General features: G+C 42.6%; 1 protein-coding gene and 2 pseudogenes across 4 annotated transcripts in view; 1 reads left to right on the forward strand and 2 right to left on the reverse strand.

The window, feature by feature from the left end:
• Window positions 1–22,862, reverse strand: part of LOC103232431 (histone H2B type F-M-like) — a 61,423-nt pseudogene extending 38,561 nt beyond the window's left edge.
• LOC140710834 (solute carrier family 25 member 53-like) lies at window positions 193–22,744 on the reverse strand (annotated as a pseudogene).
• Window positions 22,863–23,140: 278 nt separating the features above from the next.
• Window positions 23,141–27,732, forward strand: part of RAB9B (RAB9B, member RAS oncogene family) — an 85,425-nt gene continuing 80,833 nt past the window's right edge. For all 4 annotated transcript variants that reach the window (XM_037988969.2, XM_073013495.1, XM_037988975.2 and 1 more), the window contains exon 1: window positions 23,141–23,244. The gene's annotated coding sequence lies outside the window, so the exon portion shown is untranslated. The remainder of the gene's footprint in view (window positions 23,245–27,732) is intronic.

Genomic DNA, 27,732 nt, shown 5'->3' on the forward strand with positions numbered 1-27,732 from the left:
ATTCTGTATCAAATTATTGGTCAGCAATATATGTTGCAAAAAGTTTCTCTAAATCTGTTGCTGGTCTTTTTTGCATACACATTATGTTCATTTACAACAAATGTAACTGAAATAAACCTGTTTGAGGAAACACATGACTTTTGGTATGCATGCAACTCTACTGGTGAGAGCCATATATAAGAAAGTATCCTGTTAGGCAGATTTTCAAACTGTTTTATTCAAGTACAATAGACATACATACATATCTTAGGTGTACATCTTGATAAATGTTCACAAAGTAAAGACATCCATATAACCAGCTCTCAGATCAAGACACAGTACATTACCAACCTCCCCCTGCCCCGCCACAAGCTTCTTTTGTGCCCCTTTCCAGTCACTATGCCCAAGGATGATAACCACTCTCCTGACTATTAGTTTTGCCTCTTTTCTGCTTTAAATAAATGGGATCTTTCAGTATATACTCCTCTGTGTCTGGCTTCTTTTGCTCAACATTAGGTTTGTGAGATTCATCCATGTTGTCGTGAATTTGTAGTTAATTCTCCATTATGTGCTACATTTTAATGTATGAATATACTGCAATTTATTTATTCATTCTACTGTTTGTGGACACTTGGTTTTTTTTTCAGTGTGAGGCTATTACAAATGATGCTGTATGAGCATATTCATAATGTCATTAGTGAATATACATATGCATTTTTCTTGGGTATATACCAAGAAGTGGAGTTGCTGGTCGTAGGGAATGCATAGGTTCAGCTTCAGCAGATAGAGCCAACTAGCTTTTCAAAAATCCTGTACCAATCATTGCTCGTCTTTTAACACTAACGTTATTTCTCATTTTTTTCATTATACGATGTTTGTGGAATCAAATATATATCAATCTTTTCCTTTAAAACTTGTGTTTTGGGATTTTGTTTAGGAAATTATTCTGAGGACATGATTTTTTATTGGTTTTAAGATTTCGATTTTGTACTTTGGACTTTTATACATCTAGACTTTATTTTGTATAGGGCATGGATCTAGATTTTTCTCTGAGAAGGGAAACAACTGTCCCAATCACATTTATTAAATTATTCATCGTTTTTTCACTCCTTTGCAATGTCACTTCTTTCATATAGCAATTTACTATATGTGCCTTTTCCAATTTTGTAATCAGTGTTTCAAATTCCACAAAAAAATTGGCCTGTTAATATTTTGATTGGAATAATATTGGATTTATGGACTAATTTGAGAAGAATTACCAATTTGCTGACTTAAAGTCTCCACACATACAAATGGAGTATTCTTGGGAAAGACAGCCCATCATGGCCCCTAAGCATTCATGCATGTTCTTGCTGATTATGCCAAAAATGTAAGGCACTGATGACTCTTCACCTTGGCCATTCTCAAGACCATGTTTTCAGTGAGAAACCCTGAAGGATGGGGAAACATCACAAACAGCAGGCTCATTTCCATTTTCTATAAAAGCGGTGGATCCTCCAAATGTGTTGTTTCTTTCCTGTAATGCAACCCACTGTGCAGCCATCCATCATTGGTCCTTTGCATTGCCCTTGTGGGATTTAGGGGGCATTGGGAACAAACACAAGCCAACAGGAAGTTCTAGCTACTGCTTTTTCTGAGTAATAAAGTCCTTTGCCTCTCACGCAAGATTCTCATGTCTTCTGACAGAATACATGAAACTGTGTGTGTCAGGTTAATTTGTAAGTTTGTAAATAGGGTCAAATTCTACACTTTTTGTAGTTCTTGACAAGTATATTCCCCCACTTTCCGATTTTTATTAAATTTCCTTTTGTACAATCTCATACTTTTCTGCATAATGGTTTATACATCTTTGTTAGCTATCTTCCTAGCTGCCTTATAGATATTGGGAATATCATGAATGGGTTATTTTTCCTATTGCATTTTCTAATTGATCGCTGAATTCCTCATGCTTTATACATGTCACTAGTATAGCTTCTCATGTGGAATAATGTACTATTTCCCTTGATAGAATGTTGGCTTCTCTTGAGAGCAGAAACCATGCTTTATTCATGTCTATATTCTCCTAATGAAACGTTTAATTCAACTAACATGTATTGAGCATTGTTATGATTTGAATATGGTTTGTGCCCACCAAAACTGATATTGAGACTTGGTCCCCAATATAACAGTGTTGAGAGGGAGTGGAACCTTTAACAGCCTTCTGGGTCATCAGGGATTCACTCTCATGAAGGGATTAAAGCAGTCTGGTGGGAGTGAGTCCATTCTTACTCTTTGTGGGACTGGATTGGTTATGCAAGTGCAAGTTGTTGTAAAGTGAGGTTGCGTCTCATGTTTGGTGTTTTACTCTCTTTGCAGGGATCTGGTTTCCCTTCCATTTTTCTGCCATGTTTTGCCACAGTACAAGGCCCGCATCAGAAGCTACCAGATGCAGCTGCCTAATCTTAAACTTCCCAGGCTGCAGAACCATGAGTTAAATAAACCTCTTTTCTTTGTAAATTGCCCAGTTTCAGGTATTCACTTATAGCAACACAAAATGGACTAAGACAAGCATCTACTATGTATCAGTTGTGAAATGAAAAGAGGTATACAATCATAAATAAGGTGCCTGCTCTCAAGGAATTTACAAAATATGAAGAAAACAGATATTGCCACAAAATATTTCTGTTAAGAAAGTCATATTGACTGGGCTCAGTGGCTCACGCCTGTAATCCCATCACTCTGGGAGGCCGAGGCTGGCAGATCTCCTGAGGTCAGGAGTTCAAAACCAGCCTGGCCAACATGGTGAAACCTCATCTTTACTAAAAATACGAAAACCAGTGGGGCATGGTGGTGCATGCCTATAGTCCCAGCTACTCGGAAGCTGAGGCAGGAGAACTGCTTGAACCCAGGGAAGGCGAGATCACGCCACTGCACTCCAGCCTGAGTAACAGAGCAAGGCTCCGTCTCAAAAAAGATAAAAGAAAGAAAGTAATATTATGTATTATAACAAAGGTATGAACAAAGTGCTGTAGGAGAAGGGGAAATTCATTGTGACTTGGAAGATTCTGGAAGTCTTCAAACAATATGTGCTGTTTGAGCTGGGCCTCAGACGGTGATCTAGACTGGTGCAGATGGAGAGCTAGGGAAGGGAGGTAACTTCTCACACCATGCTTGGCATTCAGAGCCTTCCACAATATAGTCCCAAACTGTCTTCCCAAACCCAGCTGCTATGTCCTCCAGGAAATTAAAGTTAGTCTTTCATGCCAAATTCATTCATCAATCATATTCTAAACCCAAAATGTTTGAGTTCCCACCTTGTTGTTCTGCACCATAGCACAATGACTAAGAACAAAGAATCTGGAGCCAAAGGAATTTGATTTTCGTCCAGATTCTATACTGGCTATGAAGTCTTGGGCAAATAAAGCTACAAATGGTGCTTATCTCATAGGATTGTGTGATCAATCAGGTAATTCTTGTAAAACTTTGGCATAGTACCTGGTACAGAGTACAATACTACGAATGGTACCTCTACTTTATCCATCCCTCTGATCTTAAGTCAATTAAAACATACTTATTGTATATCCACTATGTGCAATAGATGTTATTACATATCATGAATAAAAACACAAAGATGAATAACACCCTATTTCTGTCCAGTGACATGTCAAGTAGAGGATAAAAAATACGTACATACATAATCACGAGTCAAGGCAAATTAAAAGACCTGGATTCTCCTAGCTCTGGCCCTTGATAACATGAAGAAGTTGGATCACATGATCACCAAGACCACTTCTAAATCTAATATTATAATTCTATGACATCTATGATTTTAAATGTTATATCAAGATTGATAAGTACCAGGGGAAAGTGGAAAAGAGGGAAGCCTAATTCTACCTGAGAGAGTCCAAGAAGCCTGCATAGAGGAAATGACATTTGAATTGGGTCTTTAAAAATGGATAGCATTTGTTGAAGTAAGAAATGGGGGCAATGGAATTCCAGGAAGAGGAGAAAAGAAGAACAAAGAGAAATGTAGGGCACACTTGAGAAACATCCAGTAGTCTTGTGTAGTTGGGACATCGAGATTCATAATATTTAAGCAGAGGAAAATGAGGTGAAAAAGGTAGGCTGGTGACAGATTATGGAGGACCTTGAATGTCATGCCAAGTGGTTTGGATTTTATCTTATAAACTATTAACACTGGAAGGTGAAAAGAAGAGCCAATAAAAAGAGTTGTGGCAGTTTTTCAGGTATAAAATCAGGAAAGACTGAACTAAGGCTGTGGGTCTAATAATTGAAAAGAAAGGACAGAAGTCTTCTGTCATTTTTTCATATACTACTTTGTGTATATTCTTGAATGATTTTTAATCGAACATGTTTGGAGGGCAGGGCCCATTCATCCATTCTATATCTATTGAGCACTTACTATGTGCATGACAATCTGGGCACTGGAAATAGAGTAATGAGTGAGAGAGTCACGTTCCCTATATGATAGTATCCTTTGTGTTGAAAGTACCAGAAGATGATGATACCATTGGAAGTGGAAAGACTAGGGACAGATTGGTAAGGAGAATAAATAGTTTAATCTTTGACATATTAAGTTTGGAATGCCTATATTTCAGTGAAAATGTCAAGTAGGCAGTTGTATACAGGTATCTTGAGCTTTCATGTACTCTATCTCAGAGTTGACCCTTTCTGTACTCCATCTCCATTATCATAATAAATTTTTTAAAGTTTGCTGTTTACTTTTTGAAAAACCTAATGAATTAGTGGCATTTGTATAGATAATAACATAGTAGATAATATTAATCAATATATGTTATACTGAATATGTCAACATGAGGCATCAACACTTATAAACTGACTTCTTAACAGATATATATTTTTCTCTTAAAATAGAAGGACATTATATGTAAGAAACTCATTATAATCCCATTTATGATAATCTGCTTTACTGTTAGTAATAGTTTAAAAATTAAGCAAAAAATAAAAATCCCAAAAAAGGTATGTTGAACACTATGTAGAATATTATGAAACTTGGAGAGACATTAAAATTAGAATTTCAACCATTATTTTTGTTTACATTAAAACTCAACAGTTAAGTTTTGCTGAAATTAAAATCTCAACAGTAATTTTGTGAAAGGAAAATTTCAGCATCTATTTCTGTGCATATTGATAAGAATAGTTAAGAAACTCTTGAGGAATAAGAATGAGGTGGGAAGACTTTCCCTATCAGATATCAAGGCATTTATTATTATTACTGTTACAGGTAACAAGGCAATGCTGTATTGGCACACGATTAGATAAATAAACTGGTAGAATAGAACAGACAGGTCAGAAATCGTCCCAAGAATATATGAACACTTGATATTTGACAAAGTTGGCATTGTAACTGAATGGGAGAAGAAAAGACTTTTCAACAAATGATATTGGGGCAATTGGATATTCATAAAGAAAAAATTGGACCTCTATTCTCATATTCTACATGAAAATTAATTCCAAGTATATTCAAAACATAAATGTGAAAGTCAAAACTATAAAAATGTTAAATGTTATTATAAAGGAATATCTTCATGATATTGGGGTATAGAAAGATTTCATTGAAAAGACACAAAAAGCACTTACCATAAAAAAGGATTGATAACTTCGATATCTATCTTATAATTAGAACTTATGTGTATCAAAAGAAATCATTAAAATGGAAAAATAAGTGACAAAATTGGGAGAGATATATGGAACACATATAAAGGAGAAAGAACTAAAAACAACTTCTACAAATTAATTTGAAAAAGTTACACAACTCAACAGGAAAAAATGGCAAATGTCTTGAATAAATGCTTCACAAAAGAGGAAATACTAACATTCAATACGCTTGTGAAAAGATGCTCAACATTATTAGTAATCAGGAAAATCAAATTATAAGATGCCATTTACACTCATTAGATAGGCAAAAATTAAGAAGTCTGATAATACTAAGTGTTGACCACCAGGTGGAGCAATGGGAACTGTTAAACCTGGCTAGTAAGGGTGTGAATTGGTACATGCCATTAGGAAAAGTTAGGCATCATTCAATTAAATTGAAGGTGCTCATATTCCATAAACCAGAATTCTACATAAATCCCCTAGAGATATCTGTGTTTATGTACATTACCAAGAAAAATCATGGTAGTTCTGTTTTGTAACAGTCAAAAATTGGATTTCATCCCACCCTAGTTAAAATGACCATTATCAAAAAGACAAAAAAAAATGACAGATGCTGGCAAGGATGTGGAGAAAGGGGAACTCTTATACACTGTTATTGGGAATGTAAGTTGGTACAGCCATTATGGAAAACGGTACGGGTGTTCCACAAAAAACTAAAAATAGCACTATCATTATGATTCAGCAATCTTGCTGCTGGGTATATTTCAAAAAAAAATTTTTTTAACCGTATATTGAAGAGATATCTGCACTCCTATGTTTATTGCAGCACTATTCACAAGATCCAAGTTATGGAATCAACCTAAGTGTCCATCAGTCAATAAATGGATAAAGAAAATGTTGTATGTGTACACATTTTAATAGTATTAAGCTATAAAAAAGGAATGCAAGACTCCTGGGCAAGATGGCTGAATAGGAACAGCTCCAGTGTGCAGCTCTCAGCGAGACCAATGCAGAAGGTGGGTGATTTCTGCATTTCCAACTGAGGTACCCGGTACATCTCATTGGGACTGGTTAGACAGTGGGTGCAGCCCACAGAGGGCGAGCAGAAGCAGGGTGGGGCATTGCCTCACCCAGGAAGTTCAAGGGGTCGGGGAACTCCCTCCCTAAAGCCATAAAGGACTGTGCCATGAGGGACTGTGCTATCTGGCCCAGATACTACGCTTTTCCCAAGGTCTTTGCAACCTAAAGACCAGGAAATTCCCTCAGGTGTCTACACCACAAGGGCCCTGGGCTTCAAGCACAAATCTGGGCGGCTGTTTGGGCAGACACTGAGCTAGCTGCAGGAGTTTTTTTTCATACCCCAGTGAAGCCTGGAACACCAGCAAGACAGAACCGTTCATTCCTCTGGAAAGGGGACTGAAGCCAGGGAGCCAAGTGGTCTTGCTCAGCGGATCCTAGTCTCACAGAGCCCAGCAAGCTAAGATCCACTGGCTTGAAGTTCTTGCTGCCAGCACAGAAGTCTGAAGTCGACCTGGGATGCTCGACCTTGGTGGGAGAGTGGGGGGTCTGCCATTACTGAGGCTTGAGTAGACGGGTTTTCCCCTCACAGTATAAACAAAGCCTCTGGGAAGTTCTGACTGGGCAGAGCCCACTGCAGTGCCACAAAGTTGCTGTAGCCAGATTGCCTCTCTAGATTCCTCCTCTCTGGGAAGGGCATCTCTGAAAGAAAGGCAGCAGCCCCAGTCAGGGGCTTATAGATAAAACCCCCATCTCCTTGGGACAGAACACGTGGGAGAAGGGGCAGCTGTGGGTGCAGTTTCTGCAGACTTAAACATTCCTGCCTGCTGGTTCTGAAGAGAGCAGCAGATCTCCCAGCACAGTGCTGTAGCTCTGCTAAGGGACAGATTGCCTCCTCAAGTGGGTCCCTTACCCTTGTGCCTCCTGACACGGAGACACCTCCCAGCAGGGGTCAACAGACACCTTATACAGGACAGCTCCAGCTGGCATCTGGCAGGTGCCCCTCTGGGACAAAGCTTCCAGAGGAAGGAGCAGGAAGCAATCTTCGCGGTTCCGCAGCCCCCACTGGTGATACCCAGATAAACAGGGTCTGGAGTGGACCCCCAGGAAACTCCAGCAGACCTGCAGAAGAGTGGCCTGATAGAAGGAAAACCAACAAACAGAAAGCAATACCATCAACAGCAACAAAAAGGACAAACACGCAAAAACTCTATCCAAAGGTCACCAACAGCAAAGACCAAAGGTAGATAAATCCACGAAGATGAAGGAAAAACAATGCAAAAAGGCTGAAAATTGCAAAAACCAGAAAGCCTCTTCTCCTCCAAAGGATTACAGAGATTGAAGATCAACTTAATGAAATGAAGCATGAAGACGAGATTAGAGAAAAAGGAATGAAAAGGAACAAAAAAAAAAAAAGGCTCCAAGAAATATGGGACTATGTGAAAAGAACAAACCTATGTTTGATCGGCGAACCTGAAAGTGATGGGGAGAATGGAACCAAGTTGGAAAACACTTGACGATATTATCCAGGAGAACTTACCCAACATAGCAAGGCAGGCCAACATTCAAATTCAGGAAATAGAGAGAACACCACAAAGATACTCCTCGAGAAGAGCAATTCCAAGACACATAATTGTCAGATTCACCAAGGTTGAAATGAAGGAAAAAATGTTAAGGGAAGCCAGAGAGAAAGGTCGGATTACCCACAAAGGGAAGACCATTAGACTAACAACAAATCTCTCTGCAGAAATCCTACAAGCCAGAAGAGAGTGGGGCCAATATTCAACATTCTTAAAGAAAAGAATTTTCAAACCAGAATTTCACATCCAGCCAAATAAAACTTCATAAGCAAAGGAGAAATAAAATCCTTTATAGACAAGCAAATGCTAAGGGATTTTGTCACCATCAGGCCTGCCTTACAACACCTCCTGAAGGAAGAACTAAATACAGAAAGGAAAAACTGGAACCAGCCACTGCAAAAACAAACCGAAATGTGAAGACCATCGACACTATAAGAAACTGCATTAACTAATGGGCAAAATAACCAGCTAGCATCATAATGACAGGATCAAATTCACACATAACAATATTAACCTTAAATGTAAAGGGGATAAATACCACAATTAAAAAGCCATAGACTGGCAAATTGGATAAAGAGTCAAGACCCATCAGTGTGCTGTATTCTGGAGACCCATCTCGTGTGCAAAGACACACATAGGCTCAAAATAAAGGGATGGAGGAAGATTTATCAAGCAAATGGAAAGCAAAAATAAGCAGGGGTTGCAATCCTACTCTCTGATAAAACAGACTTTAAACCAACAAAGATCAAAAAAGACAAAGAAGGGAATTAAATAATGGTAAAGGGATCAATGCAACAAGAAGAGCTAACTATCTTAAATATATGTGCACCCAATACAGGAGCACTCAGATTCATAAAGCAAATTCTTAGAACCTACATAGAGACTTAGACTCCTACACAATAATAGTGGGAGACTTTAACAACCCACTTTCAATATTAGACAGATCAACGAGACAGAAAACTAACAAGGATATTCAAAACTTGAACTCAGTTCTGGACCAAGCGGACCTAATAGACATATATAGAACTCCATCCAAATCAACAGAATATACATTCTTCTCAGCACCACATAGCACTTATTCTAAAATCGACCACATAATTGGAAGTAAAACACTCCTCAGCAAATGCAAAGGACCGGAAATCATAACAAACAGTCTCTCAGACCACAGTGCAATCAAATTAGATCTCAGGATTAAGAAACTCACTCAAAACCGCACAACTACATGGAAACTAAACAACATGCTCCTGAATGACTACTGTGTAAATAATGAAATTAAGGCAGAAATAAATAACTTCTCTGAAACCAATGAGAACAAAGATAAAAAGTACCACAAACTCTGGGACACAGCTAAACCGGTGTGTAGAGGGAAATTTATAGCACTAAATGCCCACAGGAGACAGCAGGAAAGATCTAAAATCGATACCTTAACATCATAATTAAAAGAACTAGAGAAGCAAGAACAAACAAATTCAAAAGCTAGCAGAAGACAAGAAATAACTAAGATCAGAGCAGAACTGAAGGTGATAGAGACACCAAAAAAATCCTTCAAAAAATCCATGAATCCAGGAGCTGGTTCTTTGAAAAAAAATAACAAAATAGATAGACCTCTAGCCAGACTAGTAAAGAAGAAAAGAGAGAAGAATCAAATAGACACAATAAAAAAAGATAAAGGGGAGATCACCACTGATCCCACAGACATACAAACTACCATCAGAGAATACTGTAAATACCTCTATGCAAATAAACTAGAAAATCTGGAAGAAATGGATAAACTCCTGGACACATGCACCCTCCAAAGACTAAACCAGGAAGAATTCGAATCCCTGAATAGACCAATAACAAGTTCTGAAATTGAGGCAGTAATTAATAGCCTACCAACCAAAAAAAGCTCAAGACCAGATGGATTCACAGCCGAGTTCTACCAGAGGTACAAAGAGGAGCTTGTACCATTCCTTCTGAAACTATTCCAAACAATAGAAACAGATGAGCTCCTCCCTAACTCATTTTATGATGCCAGCATCATCCTGACACCAAAACCTGGCAAAGACACAACAAAAAAAGAAAATTTCAGGCCAACATCCTTAGTGAACATCAATGTGAAAATCCTCAATAAAATACTGGCAAAACAAATCCAGCACCACATTAAAATGCTTATCCACCACAATCAAGTCAGCTTCATCCCTGGGATGCAAGGCTGGTTAAACACACGCAAATCAATAAATGTAATCCATCACATAAACAGAGCTAATGACAAAAGCCATATGATTATCTCAATAGATGCAGAAAAGGCCTTTGATAAAATTCAACACCCATTAATGCTAAAAACACTCAATAAACAAGGAATTGATGGAACATATCTCAAAATAATGAGAGCTATTTATGACAAACCCACAGCCAATATCATACTGAATGGACAAAAGCTGGAAGTATTCCCTTTGAAAACTGGTTCAAGACAAGGATGCCCTCTCTCAACACTCCTATTCAACATAGTATTGCAAGTTCTGGCCAGGGCAATCAGGCAAGAGAAACCAATAAAGTGTATTCAAATAGGAAGAAAGGAAGTCAAATTGTCTCTGTTTGCAGATGACATGATTGTATATTTAGAAACCCCATGGTCTCAGCCCATAAACTCCTTAAGCTGATAAGCAACTTCAGCAAAGTCTCAGGATACAAAATCAATGTGCAAAAATCATAAGCATTCTTATACACAAATAATAGACAAACAGACAGCCAAATCATGAGCAAACTCCCATTCATAATTGCTACAAAGATAATAAAATACCTAGGAATCTAACTTACAAGGGATGTGAAGGACCTCTTCAAGGAGGACTACAAACCACTGCTCAAGGAAATAAGAGAGGACACAAACAAATGGAAAAACATTCCATGTTCACCATGTTCATGGATAGGAAGAATCAATATCATGAAAATGGCCATACTGCCCAAAGTAATTTATAGGTTCAATGCTATTCCCTTCAAGCTACCATTGACTTTCTTCACAGAATTAGAAAAAAACTACTCTGAATTTCATATGGAAGCTGGGCACAGTGACTCATGCCTGTAATCCCAGCACTTTGGGAGGCCAAGGCAGGTGGATCACCTGAGGTTGGGAGTTCGAGACCAGCCTGACCAATATAGAGAAACCCCATCTCTACTAAAAATACAAAATTATCTGTAGGGGGAAACTATAACACATGTCATCTTGGAAATCCTCAAAACCCCAGAGTTGAAACAAATAGGACAGTTATACATTGTGAATTTGTTTGAGAAGTTTCAGTTCCTGAACTGGTGCTAATAGCAAACATGCCATCAGTAACACAAACTCATCAAATGTTCCAGTTGAAAGTAATTTTTTATTATTACTATTATCATCAGTAGAAGCATCATTATCATTAGCACAAAACTAAATCCGCTATTAAAAGAAAACAAAAACACAGCCCAAAGGCATGTGTCCTGCTGACAGTCAGTCAATAAGTTTATCTTCGTGTACAAGGGACAGCACCCAGAGAATATACCACATCACAGCTTGATAATCAATTCAATAATTCGACCAACATTATTAAGCACCTAGGCACAATGGAAGATTTAAAAATGCATACAAGAATCCCTGCTTTCAGTAAGTTCCATGGTCTAGTAGGAGGTATTGAAGAATACAAGAACAGAGTCACATGAGATTAGTGACATAATAGAATCAGTACCATGTATGAAGTGCTGTTAGAAAGGGGCATCACAGAGACTAATGTCGCATTCAGTTGGGGGAAATCAGGAGGCTCCATAGAGAAGGTGACCTCTGAACTGGGCTTTGAGGAGCTGGAAGGATTTTGGTAGACTGGCATGTGAAGAAGGAGCACTGCAGGTGGAAAGAATAGTGTGGGCCAAAGTATGGCCATGGGAAAGTTCATGGAATGTCTGGGGAGAGTACAAGAGTTCATTATGGCTAGTGTTTGGGGTTTATGTAAGTGGGGTGACAATATGTTGAAAGTTATATGAGGACCGTATTTTGAAAGGCTCTGAATGACAGGCTAAGATTTCTGATCTTTATGTCATACTAACTACATTTACCACATCAACAAAATATGCAATTATCTGTGAAGAGATATGGTCACTTCACTTCCAGGTTTCTTAGGGAAACTAAAATAGTTTCTAGGCAATGTTATCACTTTGCTGTCAGAAATGTCCTAGCAAATAACACCAAGCAGACTATAGCAAATGTTTCTATTTTGCATGTAATTAAATCTCTTCTTTCGAAGTTTTATCCTTTCCATCCATGGGCCATACTTCTTCACACTCCCATCTCCAGCCCCACTAGTTCTTGTGGCACCTGATGAGTTCACACAAGCCTAATTTGGGATTTCCAGTCACAGCTGCTACCCTGAAAGTAGGACCCACAGCCTTGAGAAGTGAGAGGTGGTGGTAGAGGCAGTGAACAATGTCATGAAAATGTAGCCATCTGAGAAGTTTTATGGAATTCCCATCCTAAGAGTCAAGCATAGTTCTTTGAAATTGGAGTTCCACTCAATTTGGTCTGGAGGACACCTAGAGGGGTCCCAGAGCTCAAAGTGCCTAAATAAGGTCATCTTTTAAGTTTCTGCTTATTGCCAAGGAATTCCTTAAATGAATGACACTTAGTCTGTGTTACACGTTATTTAAAGGCCTCCTGGCTCTGAGGCTACTGAAGCTATGGAGAGACTGGGGCGAACGTTTCTTTTTGACTAAGGAATCCTGTTGGGCTTTGTCCTTGCTCAACAGGTTGGTAGTTGGGAACTTCTCCCATGCAATGAGTTTACAGATGCTAAAGGATGGCTGTATTAGGTAACTGAGCCAAAGAAGTAAGCTACATAGAACCAAGCAGGGAAGATTTAGAATAACAAAGATGGCATGGCCACACTTTCTGCAGCTAGTCAGTCTTCAGCTCTTTCCTGGAGTGTGACTTCCTCTGCAGATACTCATGGATTGCTGTAGTGAGGCCCCATGTCACCCTGGACCTTAGGATGACCAGGGAGCCTCCACGGTAGATCAGGAGTAGCTTTCGGCCCCAAGTGTTCCACACATCCTGGGCAGAGACCTACAGGCTTGGCATGCTCTGCCATCCAATATGGGACTGCATATTAGCAACCAGCACAATCAGAGGATACAGAACTAGGCAAGTGATTGTTTCATTGACACTACCAGACAACAAGGCAGGAACCCAATGGGGCAGGCCTTGCTCTGCCAGGCCATCCTGGATGGGGTCCTTGAAAGAAAAATATAGAGCACTCCCCAGGCTGTTCCTGGCCAGGACAGGCCAGAAACCACGGTAGTAGCCCCGTGACAGCTGCCCCCAAAGCCCATAAGAATTGAATTCTTCAAGAATGTTGAAGGTGCTGGGGAAGCGAGCTTGCTTGTGACCATCCTGGAGTACATTTTGCACCCTTTCAAAGGGGCTGAGTGCCACAGCCTCCACCAGGCCAGACATGACCCCTGCAACCCAGTGGTGTCCCAGGGTATGTGGCCCAACAGGAGAGAGAAAGCACAGCAGGCTATCATAAGTCCCAAACAGAAGAGTCCTTTGCAACGTCTTGGAGAGAAGAGGAGGGTAGGTTCCCCGGTAGAAGTATTGAGGACCTTTGTGCCAAAGCTGTCTCACAGCCTCTGACACTGCCATGGCATGGATCTGTTGCTGGAACACAAACTTATAGATAGGAAAGGTCAGAAAAGTAGACATAGAGTTGGAAACGGCCCCAAGGGCATAGGCCTGGGATGCCAGCTTTTCTTTCCTGGAGCCTCTGCACGTGTCCTGTGCTGAAGCTCCTTCCTGGGAGAGTGGTTCTGCTCCCCCATGCTGAAGAAAACTGTGTGCAGATGGAAGAAACAGGCAAGGGTGGTAAAAAAAAGAGATTAGACCGACCAATTAATTCTGTTGGCAAGCATTTTCATTGCTTAATTGGAAATGAACCCTAAGAAACTCAGCTCGACAGAAACAAGCAACTCTTTGAGCCAGTTTCTGATATATAAGCACACCCTTAAGAAATTAATAATTCATTAACCTTAAATTAAAAGAAAGGCAATGAGTTTTTCTGAACAGAGCCACCACTACAGTATTTTGCTGACACAGCAAATATTCCAATATTCAAAGAAGGATTACAACTGAAGAACATGAAATAGAGGAGGGGAAGACTCCAAAACCTAATGCATCAACTTTCACCACATAAAACTGTCCATTTTATAAACTACTAGAATAATAAGTTGCTATTCTGTTTCAAAAAAAAACTGGCACTGTCTTGCAGAAGAAGAAAGGCATTTAACAGTTGAAGTGCAATGCTTTCTCTAGAAGTTGGTATTAAATTTGGAGAGGGGGAATCTCCCCTCACCTTTCTCTCCATAGATTTCTGCCCAAGTTGTAGATGTTTCATGGCAATGCCCAGCCCCTCTCCGGCAAGTGGGGAAGGGAAAGAGCAGTTACTCCTGGAAGTTCAGTGCCTAAAGGATCAACACCTGGCAATTTCCAAACCTAACCTTTTAGACTTGTAGTTATATAACAAAGCAGGGTTTCTTAAACTCCGTGCTATTGACATTTTGGGCAGGATAATTTTTTATTCTTGGTCCCTGTCCTGTGCATTGGAGGATATTCAGAGGCTCCCTGGCTTTGGCTCAGTGTGTGCCAGTAGCACCAGTGGTGACATACCCAGTGTGACGACCAAAAATATCTTGAGACCTTGCCAAATGTCCCCTGGGAGGCAAAACTGTTCCCGGCTCAGAACCACTATACTATATAGAATAGGCAGTGCAAGGACTCCAAACTATTGCTCCTTACCCCAGAAAGGCCGGGAAGCAGATGGCTAGTATGAGAAGCAACTTGGAAGCCAGGACATATCAAGGAACTTTGGGATCGAAAAAAAATGAATGCTCAGAGCAGATCTGAGGAAGTTTGCCGGGAAGGAAAGAGGGGGTCCCTGGGCTGACGAGACAGGGTGTGCAGCAGCCAGAGCTGGCACCTCAGGGAAAGAGCACAGAGCTGTGTGGGTGTGGGGCAGGAGGACAAGGGAGAGGGGGAGGGGTATGATGGCCAGTCTGGAGGGCTTCCATCTACAGTGACAGGGACAGTAAGCCTGGCAGGAACAGCAGACCCACAGGTTTCCCTCAGAACCCTGGGCTATGTGGTGGAGGGCGTGAAGGTTGGGACTCTAATTAAGCTAGCAGACCGATGGGGGACCACAGAGTCCAGGATGAGGTCCCCAGGGAGGAGTAGAAGCCACACACTGCAAGAAGCCCAATGTAGCCTTCCCAGGGCTGCCAGGCCAAGAATCCACCTTGGCATACTATTCCTTCCAGAATCACTCCCATCAGCTCTGCTCTTCCCTAGCCCCTTCTCCCTGCTACATCCATCTCCCCACAATCCCATTCCTATCCCCCCGCTCCATCCATATCCCCACGGTCTCATTCATACCCCCCGCTCCATCCATATCCCCTCAATCTCATTCAATCCCCCCTGCTCCATCCATATCCTCACAATCTCATTCATACCCCACCCCGCTCCATCCATATCCCCACAATCTCATTCATACCCCCCTGCTCCATCCATTTTCCCACAATCTCACTTTACCACCACTCCCAGCCACACTCACCTCTTGGTGGAGGGATATGGAGGCTCAGCCTCCTGCGCTTGGCCCATCACCACCTCCCCGTCCTCTGTATTCCATGATGGCCTTAAGCCTCAGCCTCCTTAATGCTCATGGCCAGCAAACTGGGAGGGCCCCTCTGCCTCTTACCCTTTAGCTGAGAAATGAGCAGGAGTAAAAGTTCAAGAGGCCCACTATTTGCATCCCTCTGGGGCACCTCTGGCCCCTGGCAGCCCCACTTCCATTTCTCCAGAGCCAAAGGGGACTCCTCCCAGATACCCAGGCCGCTAAATCCACAGGAGCCCCCAACAGTCCTCAGCTCTCCTACCAAAGATCTTCTTTCCAAAGTCTTACCTTCACCTAAATAAGGACAGGTGGTGAGGCAAATATTTGTCCTTTCTTCTACCTCAAAGTGCAATAATGTTCCACTTCCTCCCTACCATTTATAAACATGTGTTCACTGACACCATAAGGTAGGGCGATTTAGCAGAAAGAAAACTGGGCTAGGATTTGGCAGTGCAAGGACTCCTAACTATTGCACCTACCCCAGAAAGGCCAGGAAGCAGGTGGGGTAGTATGAGATACTAGCATTCTAAGTGAGTTTTGTTATTAACTTGATGTGTGACCTTTAGAAATTCAGTAACACCTTGGAGCCTTACCCACCTGAGCTGTAAAAGGAGCAGAAAGGGCAAAATAATTTGGAGTCATCTCCATACCATATCTGTCAGAGGGGGTTGATATGGGGGCATTCAGGCCAGTAGTCCAGTACTTGATAGAGGAATTGTACTTTTTAATCTCCAACTCCTTCTGCCATTTTTGTAAATCATTGCGGGGGACTAAAAGTGATCAATAATTGAGAAACATCTCACCTTAAATATGTAATCCATTGTATAAATCCAATCCTTTCCATTTTATGGGACTGAAGATCATGTTTCTCCAATGTATTTTCTGTTAAGATGCCAGGCTTTGGAAAGGGCAGACAGACCCAAGACTGAATTCTGCCTCTGCCACTTACTTAACTGTGTGACCTCGGGCAAGACATTTCATTCAGTCTCAGGTTCTTCAGCTACAAAACAGGGACATTAAGAACCACCTCAAAACATTGTGGCAGAGATTAACAACATAAAATGAGATAAAGTGGTTGAGAATCCATAACACGGTGGCCTTGATAAAAGATATCAAAAAAAACAAAAACAAAAAGATGCTTCTGTACCTCACTATCTGTCTCCACAGAGCGCATTCTCTTTCCAGACACTCTCAGGACAGCCAGAAGCAGATAAAGAGGCATGTAGGAACACAACTTGTGTTCCTAAGGGAGGCAGAGAAGCCCTTTCTTCCACAAATGGGAAGGCACAACATAAATAATCTAGGAGAGCCTGGCCCCTTGACCTGAATTCAAAGTACAAACCACAGAATGGACCTACAGTTGGCCTTGAGCAGATATCACCTGTACCCTGACCTGCCTCCTATGTTTACAGACTAGTAAAATGAGCCCAGGGGATTCCAGATTCTCCCAGCCAGTCTAGTCCACATGGGTAGCCTGTGTGATTGCCCCAGGATCCAGCCACAAATGAATGCGTTTGTCTGTTCATTCGGGGCATCTCTCAGCCAGTCCTCTGGTCAGCTCACAAACATGTACTGATCATCCACTAAATCATTGTGGGTAAACCACCATGGAGCTAGAGTGAATAGAATTTGGTGCCTACCCTCAAGTGCCTGGGAATCTAGTAGGGGAGACAGGTAAACAATGAGCTAAACTCTACAGAAAGACAAAATAAAGGGTACACTAATGAAGGTGGAAGCAAAAAGACAAGAGCAATTTATTCCTCCTGGGACGAGGAGCACCCAAGAAACTTCTCTGAGAAGGGGCATATGACACAGTCCTTAACTGAGTAGAGTAGCATAGGGTCTTGTTAGGTAGAGGAGTGAGAGCAAGCATTCTAGGCTGAGAAAGTGACCTAAGGCACATAGGCTTAAAAGTGTGAGTTGTGCATGTGGATGGCCTACCCCATGTGGTGAGAAGGAAATAGAGCCGTGGTTGACAGAGAGGAGCCTATTTAGAATGAGGACCACATTTGTCTTCCCCACTGCATTGTGTCCTAGGGCACAGACATGGGCTCTGAATTCAGCCAGCCCTGGGTTTGAATTTCACTCTGTCACTTCCTAGCTTTATAACCTTGGCCAAGTTTCTTCACCTCTCTGATCCTCAGTATCTTTATATGTAAAATCATTGTCATGAAGGATGCATGAGACAAAGTATGGAAAGTGCTTAGCACAGCACCTGGCATATAAGTTGCTCCATAAGTTATATTAGTAATTTCATTTTTAAAAATAAGATAATACTAGGAATCCAACTTACAAAGGATGTGAAGGACCTCTTCAAGGAGAATTACAAACCACTGCTCAGTGAAATAAAAGAGGACACAAACAAATGGAAGAACATTCCATACTCATGGATAGAAATAATCAAAATTGTGAAAATGGCCATAATGCCCAAGGTAATTTATAGATTCAATGCCATCCCCAACAATCTACCAATGACTTCCTTCACAGAATTGGAAGAAACTACTTTAAAGTTCATATGGAACCAAAAAAGAGCTTGCATAGCCAAGACAATCCTAAGCCAAAAGAACAAAGGTGGAAGCATCACGCTACCTGACTTCAAACTATACTACAAGGCTACAGTGACCAAAACAGCATGGTACTGGTACCAAAACAGAGATATAGACCAATGGAACAGAACAGAGCCCTTGGAAATAATACCACACATCTACAACCATCTGATCTTTGACAAATCTGACAAAAACAAGAAATGGGGAAAAGATTCCCTATTTAATAAATGGTGCCGGGAAAACTGGCTAGTCATATGTAGAATGCTGAAACTGGATCCCGTCCTTACACCTTACACAAAAATGAATTCAAGATGGATTAAAGACTTAAATGTCAGACCTAAAAACATAAAATCCCTAGAAGAAAATCTAGGCAATACCATTCAGGACATAGGCATGGGCAAGGACTTCATGTCTAAAACACCAAAGGCAATGGCAACAAAAGCCAAAATTGAGAAATGGGATCTAATTAAACTAAAGAGCTTCTGCACAGCAAAAGAAACTACCATCAGAGTGAACAGCAACCTACATAATGGGAGAAAACTTTTGCACCCTACCCATCTGACAAAGGGCTAATATCCAGAATCTACAAAGAACTTAAACAAATTTACAAGAAAAAATCAAACAACCCCATCAAAAAGTGGGCAAAGGATATGAACAGACACTTTTCAAAAGAAGACATTTATGCAGCCAACAGACACATGAAAAAATGCTCATCATCACTTGCCATCAAAGAAATGCAAATCAAAACCACAATGAGACACCATCTCACACCAGTTAGAATGGCAATCATTAAAAAATCCAGAAACAACAGGTCCTGGAAAGGATGTGGAGAAATAGGAACACTTTTACACTGTTGGTGGGACTGTAAACCAGTTCAACCATTGTGGAAGACAGTGTGGCGATTCCTCAAGGATCTAGAACTAGAAATACCATTTGACTCAGCCATCCCATTACTGGGTATATACCCAAAGGATTATAAATCATGCTGCTATAAAGACACATGCACACGTATGTTTATTGTGGCACTATTCAAGGTAGCAAAGACTTGGAACCAACCCAAATGTCCATCAATGATAGACTGGATTAAGAAAATGTGGCACATATACACCACGGAATACTATGCAGTCATAAAAAAGGATGAATTCATGTCCTTTGTAGGGACATGGATGAAGCTGAAAACCATCATTCTCAGCAAACTATGGCAAGGACAGAAAACCAAACACCACATGTTCTCACTCATAGGTGGGAATTGAACAATGAGAACACTTGGACACAGGATGGGGAACATCACACACTGGGGCCTGTTGTGGGGTGGCGGGAGGGAGGAGGGATAGCGTTAGGAGATATGCCTAACGTAAATGACGAGTTAATGGGTGCAACACACCAACATGGCACATGTATACATAAGTAACAAACCTGCACGTTGTGCACATGTACTCTAGAACTTAAAGTATAACACTAATAATAAATAAATAAATAAATAATAAATAAATAATGAGATAATAGGGCAGAGCTTGCAGTGAGCCGAGATCGCACCACTGCACTCCAGCCTGGGCGACAGTGCAAGACTCTGTCTTAAAAAAAAAAAAAGTAAAGAGATAATGGGAATAAAGGCAAGATAACAACTAAAGTATTCTAAAGGCTGCAATTGGTCTAATGAACTAGGTCATCTGCAGAATGCATTTTAGACTTTTTTGGAAGGCAAGAAAGAAGAGTTTTCATGGGCTTTGGAGTTTGACATCCCTGGCCTGCAGTCCCAGTGCCTCCACTTAAAAGTTTAAGCCTAACACAAGTTACTTAACGTCCCTGAAATTCAGTTTCCCTCTCTGCAAAATAGGATACAATGACTGTCTCAACAGTGTTGCTGGGAAGCTTAGATGAGATAACAGATAGAAAGTTCCTGGCACAAAGGAGGAAGGCAGCCAAAGGCAGCTATTATTGTTTCAGCTGAAAGCTTTATCTCCAAACCTTCAAGCTTTTAAGGTTTATGTGTTAAAATTACAAAATGTGGTCTCATTGGAGCCATCAGTTGGAACACACTCACACACATGAGGCCAGAGGTAGGATGTCCTGTATTCAATTGGAGCCAGGTTGCAAATACGGCCCCCATCCCTGCACGAAGAGTCCCTCGCTTTGTTCCAGTAGCCCAACCCTGGCACCTTTACACAGTCCATTTCCTGTCACTATTTTTGTCCACTTATTCTTGGTCTTACGTGATTCCACTCCTACCAAGTCCAGCTGCAAATACCTAATTTGATGATGAAGCCAATTTAAACACTAAACAAGAGTCTTCTGGGAGGCAAGAGTCAGATGTCATGGGACAGGGGAGCAGAAGCAAAAGTCTGAAGGAAACCTAAGCGCTACTGCCAGCATCACCCTTGAGTGTGCGAGGTGAGCAACCTACCTTATCCATACATCCACACTTTCCACCTTCCACCACCACTATCCCACTGTTCCATCCACAGGCCACAATCCTGAGATGGAAGGTGCTTCATCTCCAAATTTGCATTGTTTACTCCAAGGAACTCTAGATCTTGGAGTTGTAAATAAGAGGGTGGAAATGAGTGAGTGAAGTGCCTTGGCAGGCTGAAGATGAAGCCAATGGCAGCGGAAGGGTATCAAACTGTTCACTTGCTTCCAAGCATCAAGAATCAAGAACAGGCCCCACAAGAGCCTCCTAGCCACACTATACATAAAGGAAGTAATACCTGCTCTCTAAGTCAGGGAAAAATGGAGCAGGTTTTCCAACCACTGCCTTCACGGCCATTCACTTTGGACAACCCTGCATGCCGTTTCCATGGAGTTGCTCCTTCTCTGGGGCCAGTGATGCCAAATCCAGCAAAGGAGAAGTCCCCTGAAGAGCTCACAGAAGGGCAACCTAGCAACCTGTCCTTGAGCCAGGAAATGAAAGAGCTATATCAGCAACAGAGAGCTGTGGTTTGGGGGTTAGGTTAAATGGGGTTTTATTTCTCACACTTCTTCGTCAAGCATGGCTTGAAGAAGGAAGATGTTATGACAGACCCATTTGAAAATCTGCAAAGCTGTGGACTCGGAAGAATGTACGGAGTCCAGATTCTTTGCATACAATTCCAGGAAGGACCGCGGGTAGGAACCTGTGCTCTGGAGTTACATTTCATGACAGATATGCCATGGACAGATACACTGATGACAGGCCCATTTACTTATAACCTTCAGCATCACGTAGTGGTGTTTAGAACAGTGGTTCACGAATCTCTCTACACCTTAGAATCAACTACAGGGCTGGTTAAAACTACAATCACACTCTTCATGCCTAGTCCTAGTACATCAAAATCCCCCAGGGGTAAGGCCCAATAATCTACATTTATAACAAGCTCTCCAAAATGATTCTGAGGCAGCCCACCTTATACTCATACTTTAGTTAATAGTATGAGTTCTGGATTCAGAGATTCGGTCCAAATTTTGACTTCCCCTTTTAATTTCAGACAAATCGTTTTACCTCTCTGAGCCTTGCCTCCCTTGGGGTCACAAAAAGCTGTCGAAATTATGTTGCTTTTATAAAACAGGCAGCTTTCGTAATATAAAAAATGTATTTAAAAAAAAACTAAGGAAAGAAGAGTGCCAAGAAGAGTTTCCTCTTCTGTGCAATGGGCACCATAAAGGTTGCTTTCATCTTCCCTCAGCCCTGTCCCCACTACCTCCTCACCCCCTCCCTCAGCACTATCATCACATCGAGACTGCTGTTGAGATGGTTTGAGACTACCTGTGCAAAAATGCTCTTCAGACAACCCTGCAGGGCAAAGAATTAGCATCTAGAGATCAACATACAGGTGCTAAGTTGGATGCTGTAACTTCTTTGCTGCAGGATACAGTGCAAGACGCTTAACCTCTCTGTCTTTGGCTCAGTTTCTTCATCTGTGAAATGGAGATAACGGTTCTTGCTCACTAATTGTATGCAGTCCCAAGTTGGTCCTCCCATCCTGGCTTTGGTTTTTCTCCACTATCCCTTAATCTAACAGAATAGAGGAGTGTTGGCAAGGGGCAGCCTTTGAAGCCAGATATGTCGACTTGGGTGTGAGCTCTTAGCTCTGCACTTCCTAACTGTACTGCCTGGGTGCTTCAGTCCTTTCCTGTTAAATGGGTACGCTGCTACCTCCTTCACACGGCTGCTGATAAGAAAGGAGACGTCCGTGCAGGCGCATCCGCACACAGAAAGCACTCAGTAAATGCTGTTTCCCCCTTCCCCCTATACAAAGGTGAGGAACTCTCATTGTTCACTTGGTTTCTGTCCCACCTCGTGTTTAAGGTATCCGGTCTCAAAGCCCGGAGCAGAGCCGAGGCGGAAGGGGATGGGGAGAAGGGAAGCGATGGGGTAGCAGCAAACTCACAGATGAAAGGGAAATGGGCCTGGTCCGTGCGTCCGAGCTCCACTTGACGCCGCGCCGGCTTCCGCGCCTGTCGGCTTCAGCCCCCGCCCGCCAGCTCTCGAGTCTTGCTAGCGGTAGCTTCGGGGCCAGAGGCTGCGCGGGGAGGCAGCCCCCTCGCCCCGGTGATTGGCCGCGTCGCGCGTCTTGTCACGCTCTTTTGTCTCAACTGGCAGAGACTGAAAGCAACCGCGACTGCCCCGAGTTCCGAACTGGAGGGTGGGCGCAGCCGTGGCTGCCTTGGGAACCGCGCTGCCTCGACTCGGCTACCTGTCACTGGGCTGTCGTGCGAAACATTCGCTGGGCCGGGCAGCACCGGGTCGTTTATCGGCCCAGGAGGTCCTAGCGATCCTGTTCCCCAGCAGAGCTACGGGGACCGGAAGGCGAAACAGAGCTGTCCACGCGGGAGCATAAGCTGCCCAACAATGGAGCGCAGGTAAAGAAAGAGCGCGCGATTGCCCAGCGCTGAGAGGCGTGGGGGAAGCCCCTCCAGGACTGGGCGGCGCCGGGCTTGGAGAATCAGTAATTGCGACGTAGGGGATGGAGCACTCCCACGGCCTGGTTGCGCTGAGGAAGGAGTTGTGGTTCATCTGGATGCTACCGACTGGGTAGGATTTAGGATTTGCCTGGACTGAAGTGGGCGGGAGTGTTGTTGGGCGGGAGGGCAGGTGTTCGGGGAGGTGGCAAGGGGCGGGAGGAGACGATAGCAAGCTGTCTTGAACCCCTTTTGCATCTCCTTATCTCTTCCTGGGAAGAAATGTGGGGGTGGGAGGTTATCCAACTTCTAGTCCCTTTCTCCCTGGCAGGTCATCAAAGCCAAATCCGAACTTGAGCTCTGTGCGGCGGATTGCAGAGCTGGTAGGGCGAGGGTCTCCCGGAGGAAATGTAAGGGGGTTAAGAGGGGTGCAGGAGGCACTATGACTTGCGTTCAGAAGATGGGAGAGGGAATTTTCCGCCTGGCGACAGTGGAGGCGGTGGAGGGGAGGTAACGGATTTTCAGATGAGGCTGCTTCCAATCCTTCCTTTCCTTCCTTCGCGTCACAGTCTTGAGGCCCTGAGGATTGGGATCTGCGACCCCCAGTGGACAAAAGTCGACTCTACCCCAGAGGCTAATTTTCTCACGGCAGGCACCTGTTGAGAGGCTGCAAGTAAAATAAAGGCAAACGCTAGTTTCCGAGTTCATGTGAGAATCAGAGAAATAACGGGGGTAAACTTTGACAAAGGAGTGTGATTGAGACCTGAGGTCATGAGATTAATGGGTTCTTATTACCTCGTGCGGGGGGAGGTAATAAAGGGGAGGGGCAGGTGGCCCGTGGCGTCCTGACGATTTTTCATGCTTCCTTTTTCTGAGAACTAAACATTGTCAACTCTAATATATCTATAGCTCAACTTGCTTCAAGGACAGCAATGATTTTCATTTAATAATTTTCCATTTAATCCCTTTACTACATGGTCATTTCTGTCTCTTATATTCCTAGGTTTCCCTTTATAAGGATTAGTCAGATCAACATTCTATCTCTAACAATGTCCGTTAGCTTTTTCACTCTCATTATACTGAGATAATTTAATGGAACAAACCAGATTATATATATATATATATATATATATATATATATATATATATATATATATGTGTGTGTGTGTGTGTGTGTGTGTGTGTATAAAATTACTCAACATTCAAGTAGTCTTGAAAAAAGATGGGTAGGAGTTACCTTATTTCCCTTCATCATCACCAGTGTTTTCTTGACATAATGGAAGAGGCAGGAGATATTCCCACCTACAACTCAGGATTTCTATGTCCTATGGGTTCAGTTGTGTCTCCCAACCCCCCAAAAAAACACCAAATACATTCTATTGGACTCCTGACCCCTCATCTCTCTCCTACTTGAAGATGGATTCTTTGCTGGGATACTGAAGTTAAATTACATTCATTAGGGTGGGCTGTAACCCGAAACGGCTAGCATGCATTGTGCCTATCAAAAGGGGAAATTCAGACAAAGAAACATGCATACAGGGAAGAAAATGTGAAGTAGCATACAGAGAAGTGGGCCATCTACAAGCTGAGGAAAAATCCCTGGAAAAGATCCTTACCTCTTACTACTCAGAAGGAAACAATCCAGCTGATGCTCTGATCTGGACTTCCGGCCTCCAGAACTGTGAACAATTAATGTCTACTGTTTAAGCCACCCAGGTCTGTGGTACATTGTCAGGCTAACAGAGCAAACTTAATAGGGATTCTGTTGCCAAGCAGATCTGATAACTAACACCTGAAAGAGTGGAAGCAGCTTTGGAACTAGATAATGGATACAGACTGGAAGCATTTTGACATGCATGGCAGAAGAAGCCTAGAGGGCCTTTAGGAGATAGCTGGGGGAAATATGGACACCAAATGCAATTCAAGTGAGGGTTAAGAGAAGAATTCTTCGCTGCAGAGAAAGGATCTCTGACTTAGAGAATACATATATCATGATCACTGATATGTTGCTAGAACTATGAGTGTTAAAGGTGCTTGTGGTGAGTTATCAGACGGAAACTAGGAAGATGTTACTGGAAGCTTGAGGAAAGGCAATCCTAGTTTTACAGTGGCAAAGGATTGGTCTGTATTGTTTTCTTAGCGTTTTTGAGGAAAGTAAAAATTGTAAGTGATGAACTTTCACATGCAGCTGATGTCTATTGTTGGGGCTTAGAGCACAATACCCCAAAATAAAGGCCCCAGAAGTAGTCTCAGATGTAAAAGATGTTCCTGAGGTCCTAGGTCCCCCTGTCTCTCAGCCCCATTCTTCCCGGAGAGCCAACTGTAACAGACCAGAATCCTTCCTCCCCAAGGTGGGTCCTAGAAACCAGAAGCCTTTTTTTCTAAAGATAGTAACAAAGCCTAAAAATACTTTCCTCCACCTTTTTTGTGTAAAACTGGCCATGAAGAAATGATATGACCTACCTTGTCTGACTGCAGGTCACAAGACCCCATTACAGAGAGGGTCCTGCCTTATACCCAGGAGGAAGAAATGTGTGTTCACCAAAGCCAAGCACAGTCTAGACAAACAAGCCCTGTCGGATTAGCATTAGGTCATAGCCTTTTTGTACCATCATATTTCTACAGGGCTGCCCATACTTTGCTGAACCTGAGCATATAAATAGACAATTTACCCTCTACCTTTCTGCCTTTGTTCCAAAGGCTGCAGTGTATATATGTTAAATAAATTCATACGGTTTTGTTTTGTTTTGTTTTTTAGACAGAGTCTCACTCTGTCACCCAGGCTGGAGTGCAGTGGCACGATGTCAGCTCACTGCAACCTCCGCCTCCTGGGTTCACACCATTCTCCTGCCTCAGTCTCCCAAGTAGCTGGGACGACAGGTGCCCGCCACCATGCCTGGCCAATTTTTTGTATTTTTAGTGGAGACGGGGTTTCACCATGTCAGCCAGGATGGTCTTGATCTCCTGACCTCGTGATCTGCCCGCCTCAGCCTCTCAAAGTGCTGGGATTACAGGCGTGAGCCACCGCGTCCGGCCTTGTATGCTTTTTCTCTTGTTAATCTGCCTTTCGTGAGTTGATTTCTTTTTTTTTTTTTTTTTTTGAGACGGAGTCTCGCTCTGTCGCCCAGGCTGGAGTGCAGTGGCCGGATCTCTGCTCACTGCAAGCTCCGCCTCCCGGGTTCACGCCATTCTCCTGCCTCAGCCTCCCGAGTAGCTGGGACTGCAGGCGCCCGCCACCTCGCCCGGCTAGTTTTTTGTATTTTTTTAGTAGAGACGGTTTCACCGGGTTAGCCAGGATGGTCTCGATCTCCTGACCTCGTGATCCGCCCGTCTCGGCCTCCCAAAGTGCTGGGATTACAGGCTTGAGCCACCGCGCCCGGCCTGTGAGTTGATTTCTTAGCAAACCTTCACACAATTTGGTATAGCAAGAAGGGTCACCAAAGCCACTCCACTCTTCTGGAACCTGCAGTTAAGGGAATGCAGTCATTTGACAAGCTGGCAAAAGGGCAAGAATTTCTTACCAGTCAGGCCCCCAGGTTCTCTCTGTGTACAACCCAGTTGGACAGATGGTACAAAACAAATCTCTCTGTTTGTCTCCTCTACAAGGTTTCATGCCTAGGAGAAAAAGATTTTTGTGTGACTAGTCTAGCTGTAGCGAATCTGGTACACCTTACACTACTTTGTGGTATGAATATTCATATTTTTGATCCCTTTCATGCCAGAAACAGTGTATTCCTTTGACTTTGTTTTTCTGTGTTGTTCATAGAGAGGGTTACAGGATAAAGTTCCCTCTCGTCTTGATCTGTGTTCTTGAGAGCTTGATTTGTGAGCAAGAGGAAGCACTCTCTCTTGCTTGCCACCATCCGGGGAAGTGATTTTTGGGTCACAGCAGGCGTCTGGTCTAATAAATCTCTTCGCTGGGAAGTGGAGAGATTTTATTTTGTTCCAAATGTGCCAAGCTCTCGGCAGGATTTGTCGTAAGAAGTCCCGTCCATAAGGGGCTTTTGTCATCTCAAACTTTATTGCCTCAAGCAAGGATCACCAACCCATAATCCAGGTATCAGTACAGGTCCGTGGCCTGTTAGGAACTGGGCCATTTCAGCAGGAGGTGAGCATCAGCGAGCAGCAGAAGCTTCATCTATATTTACATGCACTTCCCACTACTGGCATTACCACCTTAGCTCCGCCTCCTCTCAAGTCAGCAGCATTAGAGTCTCATAGGAGCGAGAACCCTATGGTGAACTGCACGTGCAAGGGATCTTCAGTTGCACACTCCTTTTGGGAATCTAATGCCTGATGATATGTCACCCTCTCCCATCACTCTGAGATGAGACCGTCTAGTTGCAGGAAAACAAGCTCAGGGCTCCCACTGATTCCACATTATGGTTAGTTGTATAATTACTTCAATATATATTACAATGTAATAATAATATAAATAAAGTGCGCAAT

The sequence above is a fragment of the Chlorocebus sabaeus genome, chromosome X (genome assembly GCF_047675955.1).
Source record: "Chlorocebus sabaeus isolate Y175 chromosome X, mChlSab1.0.hap1, whole genome shotgun sequence".
Taxonomy (NCBI): domain Eukaryota; kingdom Metazoa; phylum Chordata; class Mammalia; order Primates; family Cercopithecidae; genus Chlorocebus; species Chlorocebus sabaeus.